The 22,952-nt window shown below is 32.5% G+C and overlaps 1 protein-coding gene across 1 annotated transcript in view; it reads left to right on the top strand.

The window, feature by feature from the left end:
• The first annotated feature begins 1,092 nt into the window (after positions 1–1,092).
• LOC132560642 (uncharacterized) overlaps positions 1,093–22,952 on the top strand; it is a 90,995-nt gene continuing 69,135 nt past the window's right edge. Inside the window, exons 1-2 of the mRNA XM_060225305.1 lie at positions 1,093–1,166; positions 11,614–11,688. The gene's annotated coding sequence lies outside the window, so the exon portion shown is untranslated. The remainder of the gene's footprint in view (positions 1,167–11,613; positions 11,689–22,952) is intronic.

Genomic DNA, 22,952 nt, shown 5'->3' with positions numbered 1-22,952 from the left:
TGAAACATATGTCTGTGCCTTATTTCCCACAGAAATATAACACATTATAGTCAGTGAATCGTGTCTTTAAATTCCCAACTAATTTCTAGAGAATCAGTGAATAAAAAATCTGCCCATCGAAATATGGCAAATATATATATAAACAATGAATCATATGTACATGTCTATAAAATTTCATATCAAAATATGAAATATCGAGCGTGTATTCGATGTTTTCTATGAAGGAACGATTGGAGAAACCATGGACTTCGACAGGTCCGTAAAGAAACAAAAAGAAACTCGGATCAGCTGCCGTAAACGAACCTAAGTCCGTGGATACATCACAAAGTTCTTGGTTACTTTTTCGTTCAGTTTCTTTAATTTCTTCCTTTCGTTTCGAAGCCGCCCAGATGTACTGTCGAACAGTCTACCAAATGAGATACAAAGCGAGATGTTCCTGGCCACATTTATTTATAGTCCTTATTTTGTGTTCTTAGTTGATCCGTTTTCCAAATAACCGTACATCTAGCAGGCTCGTAAAACTCTGTGCTATTCTGTATGATAAATTGTAATGCAAGTGTTAGGCCACCCATATTTGTACACGTATTTTAGTCAAGTCTCGCTGTTCTTATTTAGGTGCTTAGCCTTATTGTTATTAATGTTTAAATCAAATTCAAACTTATGTTATAAGGCCAGGTTGATAGGGGCTCGTCCAATCATGATCCCTGTCCGAAGACACCCTGAGCTTGTCTGAATGTTTTGTTACGTGACGCGGAATAAGTTCAATCCTCTTATCATTTAGTTTCCTAGTTGATCGTCAGTAAAAGTAGCGTAGCATCGTGTTCTGGCATGATCTAGAGGAGGAAATGTAAAAATTCATACTGAATTTTAAATCCGTTGCTAAAACTACCTTGCAAACTTGTATCGGGTTTTGAGAAACAAACCCCGCCATTTCCAAGTCCCGCCAATCAAAATCGATTGGATTGTCTCCCCTTACAGGAAGAACTTACATTAATCACGAGAGGGCTCTTATTCTCTACTTCCTAGATTGCTTTACAATCAACACACACATCTTGACCATCTGGCATTTCTAGGTCAACGATTACAGGTGCACATGCAGCGAATGACGAACCATTAACATAATTGACGTGGAAAAAGGCCGTTCACGATGACCAATCGGATATAAGGTACCCGCTAATAGCATACCAAGATATGTTGCATGAAAATAACTGTTGTTGACTACTAGACTTGCATATTCCATGCTATCGCCTTCGAAATATTTGTATAGTACTAATGGGTATTGATTCTATTAATATTTGCAAGTTTCTGATTGACACAACTACCAATGTGATTTTTGTGTATTACTTGTTAATATATCCGTTCATTACAGATGGTTTACCATTCGGGTGTTAATTCTTTGAATAGCTTTCAGAATTTGGTAGTTTCATAGCATGTCCCCAGTTTGACGTTTATTGATTTGATCATAGTATTTCCACAGATCGCAGTATTTAGGAGTTGTTGTAGTAATTATAAGGGCTAATGATTTAACACTGATGTCCTACCCACTATACTATGTGCTATTTTTTTAACATTGTGACTAAGATAATTGAGATACACAGAACTGAACCCCTAAAGAGTCCATATCAACTGAATTATTGATAAGCTCACCAAGAGTATGTATAGCTTACTGTTGTATTTGTATATATAGTCTCACTCTTGTGTTGATGATTTCTCTACTCTAGCTTGTACACTGGTTCATTAATCATATTTTTTCATCAATTTGGAATAGAGTTTTTTTTTTATAATTATATTGTAAGGATTATAACAGCTGAGATGCAACCTTTCAGGAGAGCACTGCAAACTTTAGAAATAATGCTAAAAAGCACATTATTTTATGTGACACAGATATTATAGTACAGGACTTATTCTTCACTGTTTTGACTTGTTTATATTTTGAGAGCCTGCTATCATCTCTTAATCTAGTGTTAATTTTTATCAAGGGGATCCTTAATTGATCAACACCAAGAAAGAGATCTTTGCTCTTGATTCACTTGAGAGATCTTTTGAAAACAGAAAGATAATTAAGTACACAATAAAAAATAAGTCATTAATCCCTGATAATCAGAACAACTTCTGCTTTGATAAAGGTACAAAATCATTAAATTACATATGTTAGTGTTTATATATACTGGTCCCGAACTTTGATTTTGAGGGTACATTCAGTCATAAACCACAAAGATTTTCCCCAAAATTTAACAAGTTTTAAGTCGAGCTTAGTTTTCAATGGTGTCCACCTGTGAATAGGTGCATGAAAAATTCTATGTAATTGAAACAGAGAAAGACATATTCTGTCATGTGCCCAAACAGCAATCAAGTCCTGGTCCCAAGCATAATAATCTACAACTCAGCAAACTGTGTGAAAAACACATGTTCCATCAATAGACTGACAGTGACTATATTAACACTTGGTACAAATACACTGACTTCTTTTACACTATATGCTCTTCCCGAATGCCAAGTAAGATTTTAGTGACTGGAATCAAGTCTTGGTTGTCTGCATGATAATCATTGGCTCTCCCAAAACGTAGAAAGTATTTAACACTATATATGTACAAACCTTACTGACCCATTCCTTTTACACTTTACCTTGTGTTTTTCTGTAGATTTCAAAAAATTATGTCAGCCCTCAAGTCTGAATTCCACAACCCATTAAATTTTTTGCTGGGTGTGAATGTGACAAAACAGGGAAAAATGCATTCCTGAGTGCCAATAACTGCCATGACATGAATCCAAACTGTGTCCCTTGCATTATAACCAAAACTGGTGAGGAAAATTCCATATACGTCGAAGAGCATAGATCATATTTAATATTCTATTTTATGCTACTCCTAGTATGTTTTTCTTGAGATTTCTCAAATATCAACTGTAGTGTCTACATTTCACAACCCATAAAGTTTTGTTGAATGCTATCATGACAGAACAGGGAAAAAGGCATTCTTACACAGTGTTTCAGATTGGGCCCGGCCATCGACCAATGGGCGAAAAAAAAATGAAAATGGCCAAAAAAAAAATGAATTTGGGACATATAGGCCCTTAGTATTTCAGGTTTTCAGACTAAATGGCCGATAAATTTTCCATTGAATAAGACATCTGATGATAAATTTCAGCAATTAATCAGTTCGTCAAAATACTCTCATTCAAGGCCTAACGAACACAGTTCGACTGGATTCCGACTATCTATTCTCTGAATGCATGTCATGGAAGCGCTTCTTAATCTTTCACTCGGAACACCTCGCCTAACCCTTCCAACGTAGTTTCTAAAGAAAACAACGAATGGTATTCCGAACGTTTCTATCGCTCAGACGCTTGAAATAAAAACAACATGGCGCCGAAGAAACGAAAGTACATTGAAGAGGGCCAAAAAATGTTATTTTCTTGCGGTGTTTCTAGACCAACACCGGAACAGGACGAAACAATTATAATTGCCAAACAAGAAGAAAATAAAACCACATCAGCCAGAAAATTTCAGCAAAAATGGTTACAACAATTTAAATGGCTGATGTACTCTACCACTGTGACTGTCTTGTGCATAAAAATAAATGTTTATCGTTTGAGTGTGGCCTAAATGTTTTTTGTTCTTTCGGACAAAATGGCCTTAGAAAATTTCAGTCTTTAGGACATCTGTCCTAAAGAAAGCTGGGCCAATCTGAATCACTGCTTACAAAAGTGCCATATGCAGTGACAGAAATCAAACCATGGTCCACAGGATAACAATTCTTGCCTTTAGAGATTGAGTTAAGGAAATTAGCTGTAAGCTGGGTAAATCTATGCACAACATGTCATGTAAAATATAGCTACATTTTGCATTTTCTAATTCTGTAAAGTGTCAAATTATTGATTTTTTTTTCAGGGCCCTAAGCACCAGATGGAAATTTTACTCCCCTTTTAATAAACCTGTCTACATTTAAATGTAAAGTTGATGTGGCAAAATATTTACTGTTAAAACTATCAGGGAGCTTGACAGCTGATATTGATTATATTCCGAAGGATTTTGTAATACATTTCAATTTTTATTGAAAGCATTTATAACTTTCATACATTCATGTCATAGTTTTGATATACATTTGAAATGTATGTACATGTATATGCTGATTGACTGAAAAAGGTGGTTAGTAATATGCATAATGCATGATATATCAGTGTTGCCTTGCTGAGAAAAACAAATTTATGATTAAAAGCTTTCCTACAACTTCCATGTATCAGCATATTAAGTGTATAGTTCAAAAGGTCAAAAATCAGTCCTTGTTGAGGGCTATACATGACTTACCAAGTCATACTATGCATTTTGTGTAAATACAAAATGTTGATTCACTTAAATTTCTGGGAAAAAGAGAAGATGGTCATTTTGAAGTAAATGTATTGAGATGCTTCCTATAGCTGATACATAGTAGATAACCCTCGTTTTGCTTTAGAAAAATATTGCTGGGAACCATCCAATAATGTGCATTGTAAACTGATATACAATGTACATAAAACACATTACATTGCTGCAGTGAAGCATTGTACCTAGTGTGTGGCGCTGTCGGTTTGTCCTGGTAATGTATAGAGATTTATATTCATGTAACATTGGAAGTCCACTCACTCATGTCATTTAATTGACTGTGTCACCAATAAGGTACACATTGTGTGTGTAACTTTCACTCTGATAAGTATCATAATTGTATGTATTTTTTGGTGGAAGTTAAAACTGATAGACCAGTGGAAGTGCAATATATATATAGTACAATTACATATATTGTACAATTACATGTATAAATTGCAAGAGAAACTCATTGTTTAACAGAATCCACTACAACGTTGCTAATTGATTTGATTTTCGTGAGACCTATTTAGTAATCAATCTACAATTTATTTTCATGAGTCCCTTTCATTACAATTAAGTATTTCTAGGAATTCTTTGAGTCCCATTAAAATTGTATGAGTAAGAGACTTGAGGCTCACATGTAGATTTATCACTACCTGTTTAAAGATATGATAAAGTGTTATACATGTATTTCATATAAATTATTACACGTAAAACAAAACATGAAAGTCAAGTTGGCTTTGTTGAAATAATTTGTTGACTAACAACTACATTCATAATGATTTAAGAAGGTGTGTGTTTTAATCAAAGGATATCTCTTTATTCACATATACATGGAATATAACCAAATTATCTATAGTTCCATTTAAAATTCATTGTCATTTCATACATTATTTCTAACCACATGCATAAGCATTGATCTGTTTTTGGTGGGCATTCATGAACATATGAATGCCAGTAGAATAAGGACAAATTTGAAGATGTGTGTCATTTATGTTAAGTTTACCTGTATCCAGTTAGGATTCATAATGTTAGAAAATGTCGACTCAAAGCAGTTCAATGCTTTTTCATTTTGTTAGAAGGAATGACAACCTCATTGTTTTATACCCCTCACAACAATGTTAAGGAATTTTTACTGGAATCAGCATGTCCGTCTGTCTCTAAATGAAATTTGTCTGTCAAATCGTTTACTAAGTTTACAAGGGATCCTTTTGAAATTGTGTGAATGGTCTGAACAGCATGAAGATGTGTACTCTGAAGTGACTTTACATTTTCCTCCCATTTCAGAGAGTTATCCCCTTATATATTAAAAACGAACCCAGTTTTGTCTGACATTCACTCAGTTTGCTATAGATCTTTTTAGAAATTTATTGGGAATGGCCAGTACAGTATGAAGATGTACTGTCTGCATTTAGTTTTTATATTTAGCTCTGCTGAGTGTGCTGTCATGTAGTTAATGATGGATTTAGAAGGCTGGTATTTTGCATACTATTAAGTCAAATTTAACAAATGATTAGTATTTTTCAAATATTTGCCATGCTTTTGGACTTGGTTTTTTATTTTTAAAGTCTGTTTTCTAATATAAGTTTATGCATTTAGTCATATTCTTCTTTTTGGATGTTCAGTCGACATGAAGGTTACACCTTGGTTGAACCATATAACATATACAGTAATACATGTTTTTTCCTCATTTAAACGAGAATGAATTTTCCCAATTTACGGTCCTTTTTGGCTAATTCAGTTTTCCAGAGTTAAGCTCTGCTTGGTGATTTTTGCATAGTTGATAAAAGATTTAGAATGTTTATTTCTTGTTTTCTTTCATGTTTAAATGATATATCAGTTTGTTTGCTAAAATGACACTCTGCTCGCAGTAATTGATATGTAAAGTCTTTGCATCTGCAGGGGATGGGGGCGGGGGTATTAGTTATTCACAGGATAGCATTTGTAGTTTACATTAAGTACAATTTCACTATGCTGTTGGCAGTTCATGATCTGGTAATACACAGCTGACATTTGTTAGGTTATCATATATAGCAATACCCTATAATAGTGAATATACATTTGTAATAATGATGTAGTTGAAAACACCTGTCAATTTGATGCTGATATATGTTCCACTGGTCTTTTGTCTGATGAAGGTTTTAGAATGTACCAGGTAATCACTGTTTATGAAGCATCATGCATTTTTTGTGTAGTCACTGATTAGAAACATCACACATTTTTCTAAGTGGTTGTGATGTAACCGAGTGTAAGAAAATGTTTCATTTATATATAAACATGATACTAGTTAATGCACTTTCGTTGCTCAGTAAAGGTCAAGCAAATGTACATGTACTTAGTGTACTAAGTTGTATGTTTATAAATATCTTTGACAACTGACAGCTTTAGCTTCCTCAGTAAGAACATACATATTCTGTTCACTAAGTTTCCAACAGCAAAACAGTATTTATGGTGAATTAAACTTCAGATGCATGCATGTACACAGGAGATAAATTTACCTCGAGATTGTTAATTTACTGGAAATTTGGTCAGAATTGAACTCTATTTATTAAGTATCCTGTTGGAAGTGACTTTCTTATACACGTGGCAGAAGCTTATTGTATGACATCAAATATAACTAATGTATAGTTTTCCTTTGAAGAAAAAGGTATTACAAAGCAGAAACAAGGTAAAGAAGTGAAGGCATTGTGCTGTAGTTTGCCAGACAAATGTTATACTTGTATCATCTGTTGTTGTACAAGGCTGCAGTTTGATAGTTTTTACAGTCCCTGTGCACAAACAACTACAGATATACACAAGTCTCTACTGCTGCATTTAACCACACTTTGTTTGTGATTACCTCAGGATATCAATATCAAATTGACATGTTAATTAATGTAAGTTTATTTTTATTTGCATTGCGAACATATCGCACTGCAGGGAAATTAATTCTTTCTGGAAATTACATAGCAATCTTATTTGTAAGTTCACTGACTTCAAGGATATTTGTAAATGCACTAGTTTCAAGGATTAGATTAATGTAAAGTTTCAATGTATGGTCTCTTTTATATCTTGTGTCTGTGTTTATTGTATGTTGCAGAAATCTCTGAGCCATATCAGGAATCTGTAGACGCATATATATATGATGAAACTGCATTAATTTCATCTTGTTGCTTTTATTTGTTACACTACGAAACAAGAAATCCTTTCATTATACACTGGATGAGGCTCAGCAGCATTACACATGAATGTTTTTGTATAACTCAGTAAATATTTTCACAAAAGTGTAATGTAGAAATTTTGGTTCTCTTTACTCTATATAGAGAGAAGATAAGCTGTATCTTGGCAAGGATGAAGAAAGACAAAAATAGATATATTTATCCTACAACATTGATTGAAAATCAGACTATTGAAACAAATAAAATTTTTGTTCAATCTGTGTTTACCTGACATTGACGTTACACTGAATTTTTCCTGGTGACATACACCAAAATAATTGCACTGTGTAGAAACAGTTCCAAACTTTGTCTAATATAACAACGATTTTATGATTTTCATAAATCAACCTGTTCATTACAACATGTAAAATTGCCAATTTCAACAACTATTTATACACATGAAATTTAAGTAAATTCAGAGAGTAATTCTGTTGAATTACCTCACTGCTGAATACAGCAAAAATATATGTGGTAGGTGTATTCCAACAACAGCAGTGCTAGCTGTAGGATTAATGTATTTATAGTGTGGTTGTGGTCATGATTATTGTCCTATTTTGATTAGTTGATAGGAATTAATATAGAAAAAAAGGCTATATTTTGTGATTGTTAATTTTGGACACATCTAGGTAATAAAATATGACATTGGATGGATGTGTAAACCTAGGACTGGTTGAGGTGTCTTAAACAAATAACACTACATGAATATGATTGATTTGTGTTACAGATTGGAGTTTATGAATACATATGGTGACAAGGTAAAAAATTCTCAAAGTAAATAAGCAAGGTATTGGTTGTTCAGATTAATAATCGATATGAGAGTGTTACCTCCCAAGTCTCTCTGATATAAGTACAAACTATAAGCTCAAATTGTTTGGTGCAATCTTGTATTAAAGTAGAAGGTAAGAGTAGATATGTGCCTAGCTCAAAGGCTTACAATAGAACTGACTAGTTACATGTAGGCTCATATCAATATACATGTATTTTACAATTAATTAACTAAACAATTGTCAGGTGAAAACAGGCATGAAATAAGTCTTCTTTAATCTGTAATAGTCATCAATTGGTCATATCTGACATATACACTGAGTAAGGTGTCCTGACAGTTCTAACATTTATATCACCCTGAACTGGCTAACAAGACAGCCTATAATTGAAAGATAACTGAAACACCAATTAAATTGTCACAAAACTTTAGCTCATTACTTCACATTTTCCAGAGAGTTATTTGAGAAAATTTGATTAATGTGAAGATCTTCTGGAAAAACATGGCGATTTTCTTCTGCTGGCATGTACATTTGTTCACCTGGGTAAAACTTCTTCATATTTACATGGTATCTTTGGTCCTAGAACATGTTCTAGTATCATATCTCTTTAATCTTAAATTCCCTGTACGGAAATACATCCGAAATCATTCCCGATTTCTTTAGTACAGATCATAAAACCAAGGTTAAAGAAATTTGTTTTCAGTAAATCTTGTACACTGCCTGTTGGAATAATGACATTTCACAGTTTTGTGCCAGGAATATACCTCTGGGAGAGCTTTGATGGAGATCGATGGCCACACATTTCCTGAGAAGGTCCTGCAGTAGTAAAAGTAATGGCCGATATTTCATAGGAAAATTGATCATTATTTCACGGTATTGCTGTAAAAATCACACAAATATGTCACATGAAAGCAATGAAGTCGAGTTTCGTATCACACTGAACTTTTGGAATGTTCATATTTATAATCTTATTTATTATCTCCTGTTATTCAAACAGGAAAAGTTGGTATATAAAAGAAAAGTTATAATTATTATATATTCTGGTTTTGCTAGACAATAAAGTATTCAAGGATTTTCAGACATAAGACAGTGTCCATAGTTTTGTCAGACATAAGAAAGACAGTGTCCATAGTTTTGTCAGACATAAGACAGTGTCCATAGTTTTGTCAGACATAAGACAGTGTCCATGGTTTTGTCAGACATAAGACAGTGTCCATAGTTTTGTCAGATATAAGACAGTGTCCATGGTTTTGTCAGACATAAGACAATATGCAAGGTTTTGTTAGACAATACAATACGCAAGGTTTTGTCAGACAATACAATATGCAAGGTTTGTCAGACAGACAATATGCAAGGTTTTGTTATACAAGACAATATGCAAGGTTTTGTCAGACAAGACAATATGCAAGATTTTGTTAAACAAGACAATATGCAAGGTTTTGTTAGACAGAAGACAAGATGCAAGGTTTTGTTAGACAGAAGACAAATGTTTAATAGGTATATCAACAAATAAAACTAGTGTTGTTCCGATTAATCGATTTAATCGAGTATCACTTGTTTGAGATGTTTTATCAATTAATCGAGTAAGAAATCTGTAATCGATCATCATGATGTATGAAAATAGATTATTTCAACATTGAAATTATTTTCAACATTAATAAATTTATTTTTAAAAAAACAATATTTGTTTATATTAAAAAGTATTCTGTGCAATAAACGAATAACAAGCACACAAAAAGATGGTGTAGGTACAACAGTTTTAGTAATTACGTGAATTGCTATTAAAACATAACACAAAATACGTATTTAGACTTGAATAATATCCAAAAACAGAGAATTAAGAATTAATCGATTTTAATCGATCATCGGTCGGTTACAAAAAGTTGATGATCGATCAGGAAATTTCAATGGATTCCCAACACTATATAGAACTACATGTATGTTTATATATTGTATAATCTGTTTACATATAATAAATATACATATACATATAATGAAATAGACGAACAGCAAGAAAAGAAAAAACACTTACCTATAAAAAGAAAATTATCCAAAAAATTTATGTTAATTTAATATTAAAATATTCAACTTGAACTTTATGTCATCATTCCCTGATAATCCTGGCCTTCTTGTATTACATAAAACTATCCTGGAATAATTAACTCTCAGAGAGTATAATGGATTGATACAGAATAAATCTCAATATTTACAAATGGAAATTGAGAGGTTTGCCCTGTGTATATACAATCTATATTTATATGTCTGCTGGTTGGAATCTCAGTATTTGTTATGTACTGATACCAGTGTATCTTCATTAAAAACTGACTCGTGTTGGGATGGAGACTATAGTAAGCACAGAAATATGTTGAGACATAAAATTTAAAAGCAATGGAAACAGATTGTTAGCCATGCAATGTTATGAAATGCTTTTATTGGAAGTATGAATCTTTGTGTCATCTCTCTTGAAATCAGTCATTGTGCAAATAATGTGCTGTTTACGTTCTCAGCAGACACCATATGTAAGTTTAAATATGTCTTGAAATCTTGATTTTACAACTAAGGTATAGGATTGTGTCTTGATCAACTCAGTTTCATATATTACAAGGGGAATTAATATATAAATCTACAGGGCTTTGTGATATATCAATCTACAGGGACTTTGGGATATATAAATCTACAGGGACTTTGTGATATATCAATATATAAATCTACAGGGCTTTGTGATATATCAATCTACAGGGACTTTGGGATATATAAATCTACAGGGACTTTGTGATATATAAATCTACAGGAACTTTGTGATATATCAATCTACAGGGACTTTGTGATATATCAATATATAAATCTACTGGGCGTTGTGATATATAAATCTACAGGGACTTTGTGATATATGAATCTACAGGAACTTTGTGATATATAAATCTACAGGGACTTTGTGATATATAAATCTACAGGAACTTTGTGATATATAAATCTACAGGGACTTTGTGATATATCAATCTACAGGGAATTTGTGATATATAGATCTACAGGGAATTTGTGATATATAAATCTACAGGGAATTTGTGATATATAAATCTACAGGGAATTTGTGATATATCAATCTACAGGGACTTTGTGATATATAAATCTACAGGAACTTTGTGATATATAAATCTACAGGAACTTTGTGATATATAAATCTACATGAACTTTGTGATATATAAATCTACAGGGATTTTGTGTTATATAAATCTACAGGGACTTTGTGATATATAAATCTACAGGGGCTTTGTATGCTGTGTTGAATGTGAACTGTTTTCTGTTTCAGGGGATGTCATTGACGGTGTGGAAACCTGTCACTCAATAATCTTGATAATATTGGTGGTACAACAAATGACACAAGGTATGTATAATCTATTATTTTACTCTGTTCACCAAAAATGTTGAACTATATTTATTTCTGTGTGTGCGAAATTAGATATTTCGTTGACATACCGAGTGTATGGCCAACCAAACCTATGCAGTGTAATGACTGTTGGGGGGGGAATGGTCATGTCTTTTCAAGACAACCTAAGGCAAGGATGATATTTACACCTCTTTTTTTTCTACTGTCTTGTAGAAGAAATCTGTAGCATACATACTCCATGTATGCAAATCCCTGACAGAAATACTTGTAATACACCAGTACAATGTGTCTACATGCTCTATGTTGACCAGTGTATGATTCTGACAGTATGTGATCATATGCGATGTAAACAAATTTCGCCAAAGCAATGGTAAACTGCAGAATGCTGTGAAGGATTCATCATTTCAAATATTTCTAAAAGGTTTGGTATCACTTCAAGTGTATTAGAAATTAATTAATTATGAAGGTAGCACTAATGGATAATAGTGAACAATTTCAGAAGAGGTAATGTGTTCAGTTGGATTACATGTATTGGTAAAACTGAGAAATAAATTTTGTTTGCACAACGAAATGTCACAGAACCACCATTAGCAGACAAACTTAAATTTTAGGCTGGAATTTACATCCTGGTTTAGCAGTACTTGTGTTTAATGTTTTAATTAGTATATTATGAAATAAGTGAATCATACCTCTTCGGAAAACTTTGGTTTGAAGACAAAGTTTTCAAGCTCTGGTATATTTGCCATTGAGCACATGAAGGGAACATATAGAAAAGGTACACAGACACTATTGCGTATGTCTGGTTTGGAATTGATAATAGAAAAAAATAGTGGTTTACACACCACCAGTGATCACAGTACATCAGACAGTCTAAGTATCTTAACAAGTTAAAACCTACATAAAAAGTTCCGTGACAATATTGAAGCTATGCTGGTTTCCTATTACATGTTCTTGTCTTTAGAGGTGATTGTGTATGTTTATATTAGTCTGCGTCTAATGCTCACAGTCCATGTTAGTCTATGTTGATTTACTATTAGTGTATGTGGAATTTGTAGTTCAAATTTGAAATCAATTACATCGTGTTAGTTCTAGATATATGCAAATCTCCAATAATAAAAACTAAATTGACCAAATATACAAACTTTTTGCAAGTGAACTGAAAATTTCACTAGTTTTAATTCCTATCCTGAAATTAAACGTTCTTTCATGTAATTCAAATTACAAATGATTATAAGCAAATGAAATAGAGAACAGACAACATAAATATTAAATAATCAAAAGTGCCAGTATAAGGACAAAAGGATAACATATTTCCTGTGAGGCTAAAAAACAGTCTGGTCTTAAAGTACCACAAACATTTGATGTTGTTTACTCAAAGCTTATCAACAGCCTGGTCTTATAATACCACAAACATTTGTTGTTGTTAACTCCAAGATAAACAAAAGTTTGATTGTAAAGTACAACATTTTAAGCCTTACATGTGAACAAAATTTTATGTTATATACTCTTAACCATTAATTATCAAAGAGTAATTACTATTAACAGTTTTAAAAGTAGAAATATGGGCTTATCAATGACAGCTATGGATGTAAATCACCATTGCTTTGTAACATTTTTCATCTGCAAAAGATATTTTGTGGCCTAAAGACATAGGCTTACTGCCAGAAAACAACAATAGATGACTTAAGCATCATCTAGATATGAATAAAAACTCTCATGATGAATTGATGTATTTACCCTTGTGTGGATAGTCTCTAGATGAAGCTTACCCACCACAATGTGTGTATTTATCAATATCTTGGTATTGGGAATAGGCATTGCAAGTGTATATGGTCGTGTCATTTAAGTTCTAACGGTTATAAATGTGTGTAGCTGCTTACATCGCTGAATTTGATGGTTTTGATGTGAAGAGACATGTAAGATGTTTAGATGTAATGTTACATAATGTATGTATTTGTAAATGGAAGCTTCAATTTAATCAGTTTCGCTTGGAATTATTTTTTGGTCATGGCGTCATCGTGACATTCAAGTGATGCCATTACCTTCTACGTTTGGTATAATATAGCAATATTTCATGATATAATCTTTGGTTATGAGAAGTAAATATAGGGAATTTTAATCATAATGCATACTGATAATTTGTAGTTATAAATCATGTTTAGGAACTCTTTTGAAATAGAGGTGATTTTAGACATGTCATTGAGGCAGCTCTGTTAACAAGCAAACTACTGGTGGCAAATATCAAGCTAATGATTTGTTGCTGTTCAACTCTGTCATCATTACCATATATTCTTTGTAAGTGTTCAATTTTGGCAGAAAAAGCTTCTATAAATAGAAATAAGTTGAAGCCAACGGTCTCGCATTAACAGAATATTAAGCATAACAAAGAAATAGTTAATATGTGATCAAGCGTTTCTTTTAGTTCAGTATGGAACTGTATTTTCATTTTCGTTATACTGTGTATATATTTGTAAAAGTTGACAGATTTGATATTTTCTTCTTCAAACACATATTCCACTATATTATTGCCTCTGAAATATTACAGTATATCCATGGTGATCATCTCTTTTTAACTCTGGCACTGGAGAATCAAATAAGGGAAATAACTTGTTTGCATTCTCAGTAACTGCTGTTCGATCTGTGAACAAAAGTACATGTAATGCATGGCAGTATGCGCATAACTTTATTCTCTAACCTTTCTACCATGATTGTGAGGTAGCAGTGATAAACGTCCAATTAGTGGTAGATTATACAGTGTCAGAATACACAGGGTCTTTAAAGGTATAATGGCAAGATTTAAGAAAAAAAAAAAAAACACACAAACAAAAAAAAAAAAAAAAAATTTAGCTTAAATCACAGAAGTCAATAAAACAATCCTTTCTGACTTTAATCAATTCCTTTTCCATTTTGAAGATTTCATATAATTGAAAAAGTATCGAAAACCTTGATATTTCTCTTTGGCAGACATGAGGCTGTATATTGATATAGTTGAAACTGCCTATAATGGGAGTCTTATTACAGAGTTGATAGATTCTTCCTCTTTGTCTTGGCCAGAAAGTCACTTACAATGGAAGATTATAACCAGAACGTGTGAATATCTCTGATGAAAAAAAATCTGTTTTGTATTTTCTTCTTGGATGGGAATCATTCTGTATCCTCGGAGACACATTTCCTATGAAATAATCAATGGCTACTCATACTTTGTCTTTCCTTTATTGTCTGTGATCTGCGTGTATTGTAGAAAGATAGAGTGAAAAATGGTCAGCGCTTACACATTTGTGCCAGCGTGCTTAGGCTCACATTGTTGTGATGTTACAAATTTCTCAGTTGTTTTGATTTTTAATTTTGTTTGCTTTCTTTTTTTTTATATGTGTGTTTTGTGAATTGAGACTAGCTATAGAAAACATGGTTTTATGTATATACCGAATATGAAATAAATTGATTTAATTTTCAGTTTTAATGTCTGTTGATTTATATTGAACCTTTTTACCAAAACAGAAATTTAGATAATCTTAATTTATTTTTTTACTGGCCTCTGCAAATACAGCTGTTGTGATATGATATCCTTGGTAAATATTATTTATCAATTGCAATTTGATGAAAACTTACATCATTCCTGCAGTGATTGCAGTGATGATGTAAGTTTTGTAGTTTTAACCAACCAGAGTGGTGTCCTCTAGGTACTGTATTGAAATTTGTCTTGAAATCTTGTTAAGATCTAAATGAAGTGAACGTTGAATAAGGTGATTTTCAGTCACATAATTTCTGTTTACTTTAAAGTTCTCTTATTTGGTATATAAAAACAATTTTGCAAATGAATCTTTCCAGTTACCAACATAAAATGATTACTAAGGTGGTATCATCTTGTTGTCAAGTGTATGTATCTGACATTAAAAAATGTGCTTATATTTCCCGAACTTTTTTTCATATTTTTCACACGCTGCTTTATTTGTGAAGTGTAAAAAAGAGAAAATTACTGGTTTCTTGTTGGACATATATATATATACTTCACTTGTATGACAGAATATATCATTATATTTCACCCGAGCTTTGCACAAAATATATGTAAGGAAATTAAACAGAAACCCATTAGATATTCTTTATATACTACATGTATTCTGGTGACAGACTGAACATTGCTATTCTATACACTACATGTATTCTGGTGCTGGAGAGACAGAACATTGCTGTTCTATATACTACATGTATTCTGGTGCTGGAGAGACAAAACATTGCTGTTCTATATAGTATATGTATTCTGGTGCTGGAGAGACAGAACATTGCTGTTCTATATACTACATGTATTCTGGTGCTGGAGAGACTGACCATTGCTGTTCTATATACTACATGTATTCTGGTGCTGGAGAGACAGAACATTGCTGTTCTATATACTACATGTATTCTGGTGCTGGAGAGACAGAACATTGCTGTTCTATATACTACATGTATTCTGGTGCTGGAGAGACAGAACATTGCTGTTCTATATAGTACATGTATTCTGGTGCTGGAGAGACAGAACATTGCTGTTCTATATACTACATGTATTCTGGTGCTGGAGAGACAGAACATTGCTGTTCTATATACTACATATATTCTGGTGCTGGAGAGACAGAACATTGCTGTTCTATATACTACATGTATTCTGGTGCTGGAGAGACAGAACATTGCTGTTCTATATACTACATATATTCTGGTGCTGGAGAGACAGAACATTGCTGTACCAATACATGATTGTTTTCAATAAAAACAATCATTTTCTGTCTAGTGATGGTTTGAAACCTTTCTAGTCTGTTCCACTTACAACTTAAATCATTCAAACATATGTTGAGACCTGACAGTTACCATTGGCATCACAATAATTGCTTCATGTAGACACTATTCACATCCATGTTAAATGCTGTGGGTATTGGAATATAAATGACCGTTGTAAGCACTCAGTAGCATCAGATTTTACACATACATATCACTTAATTAGCATTGATCCAGTGTGATTTCTTTCACATCTTGCCGTTGCACTATGCTTGTGCCAGTTGACACAACTTGAGGCCCCAACTCTGTACTACAAACAATTGGTATATACAGATCACATAATGTCAGTATGTGTAGGCCTTTTGTCAAAGAGCAACAGTGTTACACTTCACTTTTCCATAAGAGAATCACAACAAGACTTTCCCTACCGGTTATGTCAAATAAATAATTGTGGGAGTTTTAGAGATTTTAACAAACATTATTGCATAGTCATAAGTCACAGTCCAGACTCTGTATACTGATATGTCAATGCCAACTTCCTCCAATACACAGACATGTGATTTTATTCGGGCTGCATTTAACATGGTTTCTTCATCAAAATATTGCACGTGATGAAGAAAAAAATAAAACCCTGTGTTTTCTTTCTCAGCAATTTGTTAACATGTGCATTAATTTTTTTCAAAAGATAATCATATTATGATCAACATATTTTCAAAGTTTTCGGAAAATGGCATGACTGATCGGTAGTTTCCTGTCTTACCAGGACACTTTTTCATGCTTTTGTTAAGTCTGATAGTTAGAACTCAAAGTTATTTTCACAAGCATATTTCATATCATTTGAACGAGTTCTACACATTTATTTGATTTAGTTCACTCTGACAGAAGGTTTATTATACAGAAAGAGCTTCTTTGATTTAATCTAGAGTCATTTGAATTTATCTGATGATTCTAAACAAGGGAGATAACTTATACACAATTAGATTGATAAGTATCAAGATGAATGGAATATCAGGATTCTATAAGTAAACATATTCTTGTCTTTAGATTATTTTTGTATGATAACTTTTGATCAGGATGAACTTGATGTCTGTTATTAAGTCTAGACTATAAAACATTAATGATATGCAAAGTAACAGTCTCAACCTAAATATGAATATGCATTAATCACAAGCTCTACTCATCCTAATAAACAATATTTTTCTGTATAATATCTGACGTTGTGGTAGATTCAGTTTTTGTCAATTCTTTTTTGAACAGAGGATTTCTGTTTACTCATTGTATTTCCTGTTGGATTTTTGTCTACACAAGTTGTCATTGATTTGACATGACTACCATTAAAATCTGTGATATCTTATTGTGTAGATCAAAAATCATTTAAAGAGATTTATTCTAGATATATCTGAAACGAACTATCAAGTGAAAACACATATACATTGAGTTATAGTCACTATGTAATTCTAAGCTTTCTATAATCTGGTTCAGCTTTGATGTTGACCTTGAGCAGACATATCAGTTCACTCTGTCCTACTGATAAGAATTGAAATACTGTGATATGATACACTGTGTTTGAAAACTATCTTATATATTAGGGCAAGGACAGAAATTCAGTTAGTAAATATGACAATTAACATATTCAATGTTAGAAACTAGGACTTCAGGGATGTAATAAAGACAAATCTACCTGGTAAGTGTTTTGATAAAGTTTAATTTGATATAATCTCCAAAATAATCTCAAAAGCCACTTTGCAATACCTCAGGCTAATTGAAAATTAAACATCCAAATTGTATAACATAATTGAAACGTGTTTCTAACTGTGAATTTTATTGTAGTGTTCATATAATTTTTTGAAATTTTGAGTTTCAATGTTTCTGAGGAAATGTCATTTTCTGTTGGCATCAAATGTGTTCAAGATTTAAGGATAAAAATGCTGAAAAAGTATTTTAGGATAAGTATATTATATGGACTGGTACTGTAGGATAAGTATATTATATGGACTGGTACTTTAGGATAAGTATATTATATGGACTGGTACTTTAGGATAAGTATATTATATGGACTGGTACTTCAGGATAATTATATTATATGGACTGGTACATCAGGATAAGTATATTATATGGACTGGTACTTTAGGATAAGTATATTATATGGACTGGTACTTTAGGATAAGTATATTGTATGGACTGGTACTTTAGGATAAGTATATTATATGGACTGGTACTTTAGAATAAGTATATTATATGGACTGGTACTTTAGGATAAGTATATTATATGGACTGGTACTTTAGGATAAGTATATTATATGGACTAGTATTTCAGGATAAGTATATTATATGGACTGGTACTTTAGGATAAGTATATTATATGGACTAGTATTTCAGGATAAGTATATTATGTGGACTGTTACTTAAGGATAAATATATTATATGGACTGGTACTTTAGGATAAGTATATTATGTGGACTGTTACTTAAGGATAAATATATTATATGGACTGGTACTTTAGGATAAGTGCTTGGGTATATATGAACTCATGTAAATTGAAGATCAAATGAGCTGTGTCTTTTAATTATCATTTTTCAATGGAAAGTTCAGAAAAACGAAGAGTATCATTAGCCAACAGGGTTGAAAATGTGTATATCAAATAATGAATAGATGTGTTGCAATTTTTTAAATATCTAAACGAAAATAGATGTTTGTGATACTCTTGTTACTAGTGTATTGAACTACAGTTGTGGGGGTTTTTATGTGGCCACTGATGTAGAAAGGATATATACAGATTTTCGCAGACGTTTACTTAGGGTGAAAAAATGTACTTCTAACAACATACTATACTCTTAACTTGGTAGATTAGCATTTTCAGTAATTCATAAAGTAAGAATTACTAAGTACTGGCTAGAATCATTGGAGACAGATAATTGTATCTTGAAAGTATTGTATAATGACATGTTATCTGTATCTGATTCAAACTGGCTCAGTAGTTTAAAAACATTATTAATGACTCTAGGTTTTGGATATGTCTGGTTTAACCGAAATGTTTTTATAAACATCAGTTCATACTCAATGTCCAACAATGCTTGATTGATGCTTTTGTACAAAATCTAAATAACTATTATGAAAACCCTTCTAAATGGTTTTTGTATAGTTTTCTACCAGATGTTGATTGTCTTCAGTACTATCTTAGGAAATCTTTACCAGAGCCATATGCTTCAGGAATTGCAAAAATCTTCACAGGATCTTTGTATAGAGAGAGGTAGATACAAAAGTGCACCAAGAAATGAAAGAACATGTCAAAAATGTAACTTCATAGATATTGAAGATGAATTGCATTTAATTCTTGTTTGTCCATTTTACAAGGTTCTTAGAACTCCATATATAAATTATAGATATTACAGAGTAGGTTCATTTATGTTCAAACTAGTTAATCTTTTCTCTGTTAAGAGTAAGAAAGATTTAACTAATCAAGCAAAATTTCTAGTTGCTGTGACTAAGAACAGATCAAATATCAATACAAATCCTATTGTCCATCCTCCATAATATGTCTGTATCACTGTATTCACTAGTGTATTATTATATGTTGTAATTGTTTATGCTGATCAGCTCAAACACTAAAGGCCAATAAAACTATAAAAGCTGTCCTTTGATTCCTGATCATGATAAGGCAGGTGGGGCTTGGCCAAGTTTTCACACCTACGTCTTCATATATCCTGTCTGTATATATGTCTGCTGAGATTTTTACAGCCTATCTATTGAATCAAATGTAGACGACATTGTAAAACCCTATGTTCAATAAGATGATTATCTAAATATTGTCTGGAAGTTTGGGCTTTAATTGGCATGCTTTATATCTAAGGGTGATTAGTTCTCATATATAATATGGTCCGTGTCTTGGAGTAATACATTTTCATTTTGATAATGTGTTTTTCTGGGTTTTAATTTCTTTTTATATTCCAAGGACAAATTTGTCACATTGTCTAGCTGAAAATAAATATAGATTTGAAATATAAATCTTCCTGGAAAATGTAAAAGGATACTCCTGTAAAGTGAATTAGTTAGATTTTGATATGTTTGTCCTTGAGTGGCAGCTTCACTTGTATATATACACCCATCTGGTAATAAATTTGTTCAGAGCTCAAGGGAGATTGAAATTAAGTACATTTCCTAACAGTTGGTAAGGAATATCATTGTAGCTCAGTGATGGAATACAGTATATAAAATAATCAATGGAATCAAATAGTAATATACTGAGAAAATTATAACGCTCTTTAATATTTAATGTCTTAAAAGTTTATTTGTATATAAAATTGTCAGCATAACAACTCCAAATTATAGGGATCAGACATGGTTGTTGATCAGAACAAGATAAATTGTGGGTTTTATTTAGATGAATCTGTTGAGCTGACAGATTGTGTAGTGTGAGTTTAGATATGACTGTTGAGCTGACAGATTGTGTTGTGTGAGTTTAGATATGACAGTTGATCTGACAGATTGTGTTGTGTGAGTTTAGATATGAATGTTGAGCTGACAGATTGTGTAGTGTGAGTTTAGATATTACTGTTGAGCTGACAGATTGTGTAGTGTGAGTTTAGAAATGACTGTTGAGCTGTCAGATTGTGTAGTGTGAGTTTAGAAATGACTGTTGAGCTGACAGATTGTGTAGTGTGAGTTTAGAAATGACTGTTGAGCTGACAGATTGTGTAGTGTGAGTTTAGAAATGACTATTGAGCTGACAGATTTTGTAGTGTGATTTTAGAAATGACCATTGAGCTGGCAGATTGTGTTGTGCGAGTTTAGATATGACTGTTGAGCTTACAGGTTGTCTAGTGTGAGTTTAGAAATGACCATTGAGCTGACAGGTTGTGTAGTGTGAGTTTAATAATGACCATTGAGCTGACAGATTGTGTAGTGTGAGTTTAGAATTGACCATTGAGCTGACAGATTGTGTAGTGTGAGTTTAGATATTACTGTTGAGCTGACAGATTGTGTAGTGTGAGTTTAGATATGACTGTTGAGCTGACAGATTGTGTAGTGTGAGTTTAGAAATGACCATTGAGCTGACAGATTGTGTAGCATGAGTTTAGATATGACTGTTGAGCTGACAGATTGTGTAGTGTGAGTTTAGATATGACTGTTGAACTGACAGATTGTGTAGTGTGAGTTTATATATGACTGTTGAACTAACACTGAGTTATGTGGACTTTAAAAAAGCTGTTGAACTGACAGTCTATGTTATGTTGGTTTAAACATGAGAGAAGCACTGAGGTTTTGTGTTTCTGTAATTGGTTTTCTGTTTAAAGGTTGGTGATCCTAGCTGCAGATTGATCAAACTTTCCCAAATAAATGTCATCTCCCACCTCTTTCATTTATCATCTAGGTCTCTTGTGAATCGGGTTCAGGTGCTTCTCCTAGTCACTGACTCCATTGTTATCATGTCAGCACTAGCTCTTCTGAACCTTGAGAATTTTATGCAGATTAAAGACTGGAAGTTTTAAATTTTGTTTTTTAGGATCAATTTATTGTCACTATTTGGTCTAGTATACATGATTTACAATTTGATTAGGGATTTCTGTTGGACTTCGAAAAAGTCTTCACCAAGGTGACAATGACCTTTGCGAAGCAATAATAAAGGCTTGCTGTGTTAAAAAATGTAAAATAGAGTATGTGATACAAATGTTTTGAAGAAACTTCTTTGGATGGACATTTTTTTCTAAGAAATCCATGTACCTGAAGATTAGATATGTGCTCTTCAGAATAAATTATTTCTTCTAGACGAATTAGAAAAAAACAAAAAAATAATTCTGAAATACAGATAAATTTTTATGTAATGACAATCCATCGAAAAATCTTCTGATCCACTGGTGTAATGTAATGACAATCCATAGAAAAATCTTCTGATCCACTGGTGTAATGTAATGACAATCCATAGAAAAATCTTCTGATCCACTGGTGTAATGTAATGACAATCCATAGAAAAATCTTCTGATCCACTGGTGTAATGTAATGACAATCCATAGAAAAATCTTCTGATCCACTGGTGTAATGTAATGACAATCCATAGAAAAATCTTCTGATCCACTGGTGTAATGTAATGACAATCCATAGAAAAATCTTCTGATCCACTGGTGTAATGTAATGACAATCCATAGAAAAATCTTCTGATCCACTGGTGTAATGTAATGACAATCCATAGAAAAATCTTCTGATCCACTGGTGTAATGTAATGACAATCCATAGAAAAATCTTCTGATCCACTGGTGTAATGTAATGACAATCCATAGAAAAATCTTCTGATCCACTGGTGTAATGTAATGACAATCCATAGAAAAATCTTCTGATCCACTGGTGTAATGTAATGACAATCCATAGAAAAATCTTCTGATCCACTGGTGTAATGTAATGACAATCCATAGAAAATCTTCTGATCCACTGGTGTAATGTAATGACAATCCATAGAAAAATCTTCTGATCCACTGGTGTAATGTAATGACAATCCATAGAAAAATCTTCTGATCCAC

Source organism: Ylistrum balloti, unplaced genomic scaffold (assembly GCF_031769215.1).
Source record: "Ylistrum balloti isolate Yb309-2 unplaced genomic scaffold, AGI_CSIRO_Ybal_v1 Utg371088, whole genome shotgun sequence".
Taxonomy (NCBI): Eukaryota; Metazoa; Mollusca; class Bivalvia; order Pectinida; family Pectinidae; genus Ylistrum; species Ylistrum balloti.
Note: the sequence above shows the minus strand (reverse complement) of the source record. Positions and strands in the feature narration are given on the sequence as shown.